This window comes from Magallana gigas, chromosome 8, assembly GCF_963853765.1.
Source record: "Magallana gigas chromosome 8, xbMagGiga1.1, whole genome shotgun sequence".
Lineage (NCBI taxonomy): Eukaryota > Metazoa > Mollusca > Bivalvia > Ostreida > Ostreidae > Magallana > Magallana gigas.
Window position 1 is genome coordinate 44,745,358 of NC_088860.1, and position 11,652 is coordinate 44,757,009.

Below are 11,652 nucleotides of genomic sequence, written 5' to 3' on the forward strand. Positions count from 1 at the left end.
GAACCGGAAATCCTCACTTGCAGGTGTTTTGTCTTATTATTAAATACTTGTGAAATCAAAATTTCAAATAGCACATGTCAATAGTAATAGTAAAATAAATACGTAGCAGAAAAACCATTGCAAAATACCAGCTAGAAAAGGGGGTTCCCATTCGCCTGTGTTACGTTAGAGGACCCAACTTGAAGGTTCTTACGCGTATGTGTGTGTGTGTGTGTGTGTGTGTGTGTGTGTGTGTGTGTGTGTGAATATATATATACTGATAACAGCGGGACGATGTACATCTCACTGTAGGACTAACATGTGAGTAGCAATCAGAGAGAGAGAGAGAGAGAGAGAGAGAGAGAGAGAGAGAGAGAGAGAGAGAAAGATCCGCATTTTTTAAACACACCAGTGAATGAAGCAATTTATAACTAAGACATTTAAAACATACATAATTAAACAACACGTTAACGTTCAAATATAACCAAGCACTTGTATAATATATCAATGACTGATTTTTATCTTTAAAACAATAAATTAAACCCAAAAGCATTCCTACTACTTTTAAAGAATAAATAATTTATCAAATTGTTTACCCCTATAGACTTCTAATCATGAATGTTTTATGTGAAAATGACACATCAATTTGTTTTTTTTAAATAAGATCTGAATAAAATATATCGCTTTTGTAATTTAAAGCCCCCATAAAATCAAAATGAAATTGTGCGTATATTTTTATCGATTTAATGAACCATTTTTTCTGATATTTTAAAATCCTAAATATGAATATACAAAAATATATTTTGAGGTCCCCATTACAAATACACACATACTACACAAATGTATTTTCACGTAAGGATATTTTATATAAAATCTACTAAATAAATGTAAATTTTGATTTCAGGCCTGAGCTAGTTTGCTTAATTGTTTTTCGCGATAGGTAGAGATGTTCGGCCATGACTCTGGAAATTATCAAATGTGTTCAGTACAAAATCATGGTCATGTCCAGTTTGTTTTTACTATTCGGCGCTGTCCGTGTCTACCTCCAAACTCTGTATATAGCTGAAGAAACATTATAAAAAGTGACTGATTCACTTCCAAAATTATAGCTTAATCAACTTGGTTACGGAAATCAACACACAAATTAATAACAGATGTAGGGCACTTTTTGTTGTGACAAATTTAACAATCACGTATTGATTAAATCTTGATATTAAGTTTCCGATAATTCTGCTGGTGTAGTTTATGATAAAACTTCCTGCTTGTATTTGATAAAAATAAACATTACTTCATAATTAAAATACGAATAAAACAACGAAATGACGCTCCCTCTATCCGTCCATCCCAACCCCCATGTTCTATTGAATGAATGTTCTATTCAGTTTAAAGTAGGGTGTCATTCTTTTAAATAAGAGTCAATTTTCAATGTGAGACGAGTTGTGGAACAATAATCCAGGTTCGTTGGATGGCATCTGTAAAACAATAGAGATATTATTATGTTATTGATTTTTTTGTTTTCATGAAAAACATACATGCATGTACATGTACAGGTGTTTGTTTGTTTGTTTTTTGGTTTTTTTTGGGTTTTTTTTGTTGTTCTTTTTCAAAATCTAAACTGAACGAATTTTTAATTGCTTTCAAACGAAAGTTATTTTTAGACTTATTTGCTTGACCAGAAAAAAGCCATATAAAGTATTTTTACTTGATTACGCAATTATCCCGATATTTACATGAATTTTGATGAAGAAAACAAACTACTAGCATCTTTAGAGTTTACGTTTAGTATTAGGGAGGTAATTGGATTCACCATAATCAGCAGGCTTACATTGTTATATACACACTGTAAATTTAGTTAACTTATTCCCAGTAGTACATTAGTCACAACCTCATTAGATCTACAGAGGAATTAGAAAACATTTTTCGCTGTGTTTTTCTTGTCCACCTGTAATCAATTACAAAAGCTACGAACCGACAGTACATACCCCATTTTACTCAAGTTTACTTACAACAAATAACACAATTAGTGATCATGACATCGATAATTATTTGAGGGTCTTTGTTTTGGGTTCTGCAGGATCTGGTTGTGGATTGTCTTTCATTGTCACACTGATACATCATTTATACTTGATGGTGAGTTTTGCAAAATCATTTAGTCACGGTCATCTTAATATCACTTTACTTTCTACTTGTATACCCACGGCACTTTTTTTAATATGATAATTGTAATGTAATTTTTATAACTCATTTTATGGAATCAATCAACATCAATACGTCATAAGTTACAAACACGACACCGCCATATTAAAAACACGTTCATATTCTTTGACTCTTTGTATTTCAAAACAAAATTCACAATTGATAATCTGAAGAAATTCATGATGAGACAAGCAATTACTGAACAGTTAATTATATAGAAGCATGCATGTCGATCCCCCGAGAGAGACATTATTGAGGCGCCCATGTTCTTTGATAGAGTGATTTCTCAGAATGAAAAATTGTCTCCATTTTATTTAAATTGATTGAAACGTATTACATTCAACGTTTAGAATCAAAGATTTGACTTGAAGTGAACCGAAAACCCTTGGCTAGCGAAGATGCAGTTACTGTTTTAGTTGGTTTCAAGTTTCATAAATTTCAAAAACTTTAATGTAACAGATGTTCTGTAAAACAAACCGATATTTTTTCGCAGCCGAGACGGAACGACCCACAAAAGGAGTGGGGGGGGGGGGGGGAGTTAAACACATGTACATGTGTGTGCGGTTTTTGTAACCACGGATGCTGTAAGACTGAATTTTGAATATAAAGACCATTCTTTAGTTCGATTCGTCCCAATAGACAAAGCGTATGTTAGATAAATAAAACCCAATGCTGGATAGAATAAAATATCAAAAAGGAGGGAGTAAGAAATGGTTTTAGAGCTGACCTATCCTTGTCGGGAATGAACATGTGGTTAATTATAAGAACAATATATATATATATATATATATTTATAACTATAGCAATTTATAACTAAGACATTTAAAACATACATAATTAAACAACCCGTTAACGTTCAAATATAACCAAGCACTTGTAAAATATATCAATGACTGATTTTTATCTTTAGAATAATAAATTAAACCCAAAAGCATTCCTACTATTTTTAAAGAATAAATAATTTATCAAGTTGTTTACCCCTATAGACCTCTAATTATGAAAGTTTTATGTGAAAATGACACATCATTTAAATGTGTTTTGATTTTTGTTTTTTAAAATACGATATGAATAAAATATATCGCTTTTGTAATTTTAAGCCCCCATAAAATCAAAATGAAATTGTGCGTATATTTCTATCGATTTATTGAACCATTTTTTTCTGATATTTTAAAATCCTAAATATGAATATACAAAAATATATTCTGAGGTCCCCATTACAAATACACACATACTACACAAATGTATTTTCACGTAAGGATATTTTATATAAAATCTTGATTTCAGGCCCGAGCTAGTTTGCTTAATTGTTTTTCGCGATAGGTAGAAATGTTCGACCATGACTCTGGAAATTATCAAATGTGTTCAGTACAAAATCATGGACATGTCCAGTTTGTTTTTAATATTCGGCGCTATCCGTGTCTAGCTCCAAACTCTGTATATAGCTGAAGAAATATTATAAAAAGTGACTGATTCACTTCCAAAATTATAGCTTAATCAACTTGGTTACGGAAATCAACACACAAATTAATAACAGATGTAGGGCACTTTTTGTTGTGACAAATTTAAAAATCACGTATTGATTAAATCTTGATATAAAGTTTCCGATAATTCTGCTGGTGAAGTTTATTCTAAAACTTACTGTTTGTATTTGATAAAAATAAAAATTACTTCATAATTAAAATACGAATAAAACAACGAAATGACGCTACCTCTATCCGTCCATCCCAACCCCCATGTTCTATTGAATGAATGTTCTATTCAGTTAATAGTAGGGTGTCATTTTTTTTTAAAACTAGAGTCAATTTCCAATGTGAGACGAGTTGTGGAACAATAACCCACGTTCGTTGGATCGCATCTATTAAACAAAAGAGATATATGTTATTGAAGTGCCTCATACCACCTGAACACAGAGTATGAATTAAGAAAAACACGTTTTAAAATCATTGTAAAAGAACTACAGTGCTTCAATTTGTGACATGTAGATTGTAAAGTGTTCAAACCAAACCACGACCACTTGACCAGTATAATAGGACTAAAAGGGCGCGATGTACAACACTTTGTGGAATTATTATGCTCGCGGCTCAATATATCTATCTATTTATCTATCTATCTATCTATCTATCTATCTATCTATCTATCTATCTATCTATCTATCTATCTATCTATCTACTTGAACAACGTCGCCTCTTTTTTTTTAAATTGGGAGACCCTTCTCCTCCGTTTAATTAATGAAAGAAAGAGAATTTGGAAAATGATACAAAAACAAAAACAAAAACAAAACTTCAAACCAATCGCAACTTATCGGGCCTTTCCATAATGAATGTTTAATGTGAAATTGACACATCAATTAAATGGGTTTTGATTTTTGTTTTTTTTAAAACAAAATATGGATAAAATATCTCGCTTTTGTAATTCAAAGCCCCCATACAATCAAAATGAAATTGGGCGCATATTTCTATTGATTTTTTTTTGTTTTCATGAAAAACATACATGCATGTACGTGTACAAGTGTTTGATTGTTTGTTTTGTTGTTTTTTAAATCTAAACTAAACACAGTTTTATTGCTTTCAAACGAAAATTATTTTTAGACTTATTTGCTTGACCAGAAAAAAAGCCATATTAAGTATATTTACTTGATTATGCAATTATCCCGATATTTACATGAATTTTAGGAAGAGAACAAACTACTAGCATCTTTAGAGTTTACGTTCTAGTGTTAGGGAGGTGATTGGATTCACCATAATCAGCAGGCTTACACTGTTATATACACACTGTACGTTAAGTTAACTTATTTCCAGTAGTACATTAGTCACAACCTCATTAGATCTACAGAGGAATTAAAAAAACTTGTTTCGCTGTGTTTCTCTTGTCCACCTGTAATCAATCACCAAAGATAAGAACCGACAGTACAGACCCCATTTTACTCAAGTTTACTTACAACAAATAACACATTAAGTGATCATGACATCAAGAATTATTTGAGGGTCTTTGTTTTGGTTTCTGCAGGATTTGGAGAGAGAGAGAGAGAGAGAGAGAGAGAGAGAGAGAGAGAGAGAGAGAGAGAGAGAGAGAGAGATGTCTTACAGATGGTTCCAATGTTTTTTAGGGCATAAGCTTAGATTAAAAACAAAGTACATTTTCGAAAAACACAGAAAACCAGAAGAAAAGATTGAGCAAGCGTCTAAAATCGTTATCATTGTCATTGCTATCTGACAACGCTCATGATTCATCGATTTGATTGATCAGAATTTAATTTCATATATTTCACATCATACGCGAAGAAAATAATGATTTATTTTTATAATTAAGTGTGAGTTAAGCATCAAGACTATATTTTTTCTTATAAAGGTGGGAATTATGAATTTCAGACGAAACGTCCTTAATCCCAGAAATGACGTCACAGGCATGCAACGACAACCCTCACCTTACCTCAAGATTCTTAAAACATTCTACATGTATCTGTGCATGCAGCAATTGTGTTTTGCATTGCAATTTTAAACTCTTAATCAAAATGTAGATATTTCAAAATGCACTTATAACTCCGCGTTTCGTGATTTTATTGCATTTGTTACATGAACGTATGATTTTTGATACAGACAGATAAAGTGTGCCACATAGATTTCTTGATATTCCACTGAAATTGACCGACATAACACAATTCATTCTAGAAACGTAACCAAAATAGCGCGCAATAAGCACAATGAGATCACACAATGATACGTAACTGAAATAATAGAGCAATACACATACACTGATCGCACCGTTAATTATGAAATAACTAATAAGTGAATAAACTATCGTTGCCATCTTACTGAGGTAATATGTAAACCCCTGAAAGTACAGCTTTATGTATCACTGAGATAATGTGTAAACCCCTGAAAGTACAGCTTTATGAATCACTGAGATAATGTGTAAACCCGTGAAGGTACAGCTTCATGAATCACTGAGATAATATGTAAACCCCTGAAGATACAGCGTCATGAATCACAGACATAATATGTAAACCCCTGAAGATACAGCTTTATGAATCACTAAGATGATGTGTAAACCCCTGAAGATACAGCGTCATGAATCACTGAGATAATTTGATAACCCATGGAGGTACAGCGTCATGAATCACTGAGATAATCTGTAAACCCCTGAAGGTACAGCATCATGAATCACTGAGATAATATGTAAATCCCTGAAGATACAGCTCCATGAATTACTGAGATAATATGTAAACCCCAGAAAGTACAGCTTCGTGAATCAATGAGATAATATGTAAACCCCTGAAGGTACAGCATCATGAATCACAGAGATAATATGCCCCTGAAGTACAGCATCATGAATCACTGAGATAATATGTAAACCCCTGAACGTACAACTTTATGATTCACTGAGATAATATGTAAACCCCTGGAGGTACAGCTTCATGAATAAGTGAGTGGATCTTGACATTTTTCTTTTAGATCTCTATAGCTGTCCCCACTTTTCATCGGTTTCATCATTCCTGAGTTATATCGGGGTCAACATTTACACATCCGGGACCTTTGGAATTAGTGAACTAGATATAACACATGGCCCAAAAGAGTTCGTTCTGTACTGTTCTAAAGGTACTGTTATTAATGATATACAATATATAGGTATGAATTAGAATAAATTGATAACTTTCCTTTTATTTTTTGGACTACGCTCTAAGAATGAATTCGTTGAACAATTCATTATCATGCTGATATTGATAAAACAATACAACCTTAAAGCTCGTTGTAAGAATATCTGCCCATCTGTGAAGGATTTCCTAAGAATATTCAGTTCTTACCTTTAAATTTTTAATTTCAATCTCATGATAGTTGAAAAATAATTTAATATTTTCTGGCAGAAATGATCTCTTTAATGATACTTTAATGTAATGATTTTTTTCATATATCAATTTTTTCCTCATTTTTTTTTTATTTTCATAAGTCTTTTTACTACACATTCTTCTGTGGTAGATGTGTAAAAAAAAATCTAACCCCCCTATATTTTTTTCTTTCCTTCCCTTTATTTTTTTTCTTTCCAATATTACAGGATGTAATGAACTGAAGGCTGAGGCAGTCTATTCATATCTCATCTTGTTCAATTTCTTTATCTTTGACATAAAAGTGTATGCTCTCAGTTTTCTTTTTTTGCTAACGTGTTTTTGATAAAAATTGTAGATTTTGGAAGAAAGGAAGCAAGGTTACATATATATGTAGGACAGATACATGTACTAACATCATCTCAGGAACACACAGCACTACAAGTAGTACTCTTCGCCTTTCTGCGCTTATACCATATTTGTTCGTGCAGATATTGATTTCATTTCAATTGCAAACAAAAGTTATAAATCAAATCATTACTTTTATTGATAATACTGAAATAGTTCACTTATTTACATGTGTCCTCATCTTTTCTAATGATTAAGATAGACCTTCGGTACAGTAACTGATTTTGACAACTTTCAGCAACTGTTATCAAAATGATAAAATATTAAAAAAAACCCATCTATATTGTCCCTCCAAAAATGTACTGAAGAAAAAAGTAAAATTGATTATAACTTAGTAAAATTCTATTTTGATGGATATTCGCACAGTACACGGTGACCAATATTTAATGTACATGTGTGTATATATTCTGTTAAGTTGAAATGGAAACTTTTCAACATATTGGCAGCAAATGAAGGCTAAGACTTAACTAGAGTTCTTAGTCAAAAAACTTTTTTTTCAGGTTTTAAAAGTCACGTCGTGTTGTGCAAAAACTTGGCACTAAAGTCAGAGGTTTTGGAAGGGACACACTCAATGGAGTACTCATGTAGGAGTCTTCCACACCCAAAGTAATGTGTATTCCATTTTAGAAAACCTGAGTGCAGTATCATCATTTCATGTTTAATTCTGTATGACAAATAAAACCAAACATTTTACGATATACGAGTCACATTCGCTAGTAATATCAAGAGAAATTTAACAAGAACAAATTCATCAATAATTAATTAATTTTATTACGGAGGCAGTGCGCTTATAAATTTTTATAAATCCAATGACATCATATAGTACATCACTCTAACCGGTATAAAGGACGCTAACCTGAACCGTCTCTAGCAAAACGGGGACTTGACGAGAACGTGAAGAGAATTTGAACTTAACCTTAAAAGCAGCTTGAAGTCATCTGAAGAATGTTTGGCCACACTACTGGTGTAACTGTTAGCCTCCTTGTGGCTCTGTGTTCGTTTGCAGTCCATACCTACGGCCAGAATGAGCCTGAAGTAAACACCAATCTTCTAAGACAGGTAAAGGTTTTTGGATTTAGTTTATAACTTTTGCTCAAACTAATTACTCAAAGTTAAGTTAAATTAATTGTCCCTTTCCCGCCGAGTAAACCAATGCTGAAGTGTAAGATTGTGTATAGTCAAAAAAAGATAATTAGAAAAACAGAACCTGTATACAAGTCAAATTCAAATTTATTTGAAGGACATGTTATATATATATATATATATATATATATATATATATATATATATATATATATATATATATATATATATATATATATATATATATATATATATATTATTTCTTGATTATCAGTACACGCGATTTGTTTTTGAACGTTTAGATTGAACATATCACATACACCTTTTTATGATTTTGTTTTTCAAGAATTTTTTTCAGAAAAAATAAGATACCACACTTCATATTTTTTAAGGAAAATAATTCAAAATTGCCAATTTTAAAACGTTTGAAAGTTAATCTTTTCATGCATGAAATAATTATACTCACCAGAGAACCTTTAATTTCAATCACAGTTTCTTCGATCATGGTCTGACTTTCGGGTAATTTTAGAAAACAATCTCTGTAATGATTTCCAGAATCAATAACTATATACTAAAACTTTTGATATTTGTTGCTTCTATTGAATGCGATATTTATTTGTGACCTTACCTTTTTCGCGATGACACTTTTGCTGCATGATTTTTTTTTTCAATCATGAAAGTCATTGATCATTGAACACTCAATTGTTATTCCTTAAAACGTTAACATGTTCTTTTTAGGAAATGAGAAGAAAACAGTCAATTTTCTCGTTTTGATGCCTTTGTGCCGTCTACATTTTTTAAGGATTTTAGCTAGAAAACATCTGGTTTCGAGATTAAGAAAATCAAGAAAGCTCATTTGATTACAGTTGTACATTTTGCTTAAATTAAATTGTAAGAGTTAGTGTGGGATATTAATTTCTAGGGTTCCTTTTTGAATTGTAATAGTTCCAAATCTGGAACCTGATTTCTAAACATGAAATATGCTTTTTCAAGGAGTACAAAACCTATAGAATCCGTCCCAGTACAACGTGATTTTAAAATTAGCAGCTAGCACCAGAGAGATTATATATCTTCCCAAGGTCTTTAGAACCATCATATATATTACCATACCTTAAAAAAGAAGCATTTTGCCTAGTCTATAGTGAATACTCGATTTAAATGAATATATTCTCTTTTATTATTCAAAGTAGGATTATATTTAAAAAAAACGTACAAGACTTTAATTGATAGGAAAACCAATCTCTTAAAAAGTTAATTTTGGTTCTCGACATAATAAAATTGTACGTTTACGTCATTATAGACTATAAAGTTCAGGCACATAAATAAAGCTTAGTGTTGCTGTAATCAAAGATATGTAAGAAATAATTGTTTTTATTTTATCTAGATCCTTCAGGAAGATGTGGACTTACTCAACGAGTTAGATCAACTCACTGATGACAAGAAAGACACCGAGTCCCACGATTGGCTGCCAGACGGACCTCTAGAGGACAGCGAAAGCACCGTACAAAAGCGTCTTTTTGGACACGGAACGAAACCTGCGCAGAGAAAACGTTTACTTGGAATTCGTACAATTACAGAAAAATCGGCTCCTAAATCTAAACAATTACAGTTTAGGAGACCTCCACAAAATAAACGACCATTTTGTAATTTTTATGGGTGTTAGTAGCGTACCATCAGAACCCCGTTTTCTCGTAAGTAAATACCTCTGATAAAGAGTATTGCATTTTTACCTCAAATACATTGGCTATATTGTTCTAATAATTCAAATGTTTGCAAGCACCACATGAAAAAAATTAAAATTACAAATAATATTAATATATTATCTGTTAAAACGATCGATTAATGATATTTAAATGAAGGATAAAATGACTGCTATATACAAGTATGATTTTAGTTTCTATCTGAAAGTATCGCATATTGCTTGATATCTAGTAGCTAATGTAGCTACATCATTGATAATACTGTCTAGTTTATCATAGAAATCTCACATGTGCCCCCAACCTCCAACCCAAAAAAATGGAGCTATTGCGATAAAGGAACATCCATTTAGATTAAACCAATTAAATCATCGCTTATAGAAATATTTCGTAAGAGTTCTGCGGAACAAAATATGAAAAGCTTCATTGTATTGATAAATTCAAACAATTCTCAGCGATTGATTTAAAAAATATGGTGGAAAAATATATAGAAACTTTAGAAAATGAAAATTTGTTGAACCTTATACATTGTATATCCTCAATTAGTTGTGTAACAATACACACATTGAATGCATTCATGTTTAAGAGTCAATCTTCATTGCGAGAAGGTTTTTAAATTCTTTTATAAGCTTTCACAATCTTATCTATTTAATCTGCTTGACAAGTTAATCGTAATTGTACATAAATCAAACTTGTTTAAAAAAAAATCTGTAAGATGTAGACTTTAATTGTAAAATGCTCAATTGTTTTCCCGTTTTTCTTTACAGTTTGTCCGTTGAACATGAGTGCATCAAGAGAACAAAAAGTTTCAGCAGTGATTCGATGAAAGCTTAACCTTGTCCTATTTATCATCAGGGACATGCTTCATTTTCATCTATTAGAGTGCTTGATCTAATTGTGTTTTTACATTACCTTTGGTTCATAATAAAACGTCACCAAAATACCATTGTTCTGATATATGTTCAACATAAGAGTACAGATACTGCTCACTGTCTAGAGCACAGTTGTTTTGATATTAGGGGATATCCAATTAAATTTATTTGACATTGCAACTTGTATTCGGCATTATGGTTTTTTTTTTAAAGTTTTATCATGCAAGTATATGGACACTTTAGCAAAAAGAATATGAAATAAAACTTCATATGGCGAGTATCTCTAAATGTTACAATTTTATGAAGTATAATCACAGTATTAAAATTATATATCACCCTAAAGGAAATGAAAACTTTCTCTTAATTTGTTGTACACGCAATTGATATTTTCTATAAATAATATTTTTAATAGGCAATCCGTGTTATCTCATCCGTTTATGTGATTCATAATCAAATATCGTTTAAATTAAATGGTTGTTTTCATTAATTTAACAAGAGGCCCATGGACCATATCGCTCACATGAACAGCAGTTCCTTGTAACATTCTATTTTGTAGCATATGCTTTTTCTATTTTAAACATTGAACACCTTTCTGGGG

General features: G+C 31.5%; 1 long non-coding RNA gene across 1 annotated transcript; it reads left to right on the plus strand.

Annotated features, from left to right (window-relative positions):
* Window positions 1-8,271: 8,271 nt before the first annotated feature.
* On the plus strand, window positions 8,272-11,234 carry LOC105333610 (uncharacterized). Its single transcript, XR_004602421.2, has 3 exons — window positions 8,272-8,461; window positions 9,870-10,176; window positions 10,950-11,234. It is a non-coding gene; the product is annotated as an uncharacterized lncRNA (long non-coding RNA).
* Window positions 11,235-11,652: the final 418 nt, after the last annotated feature.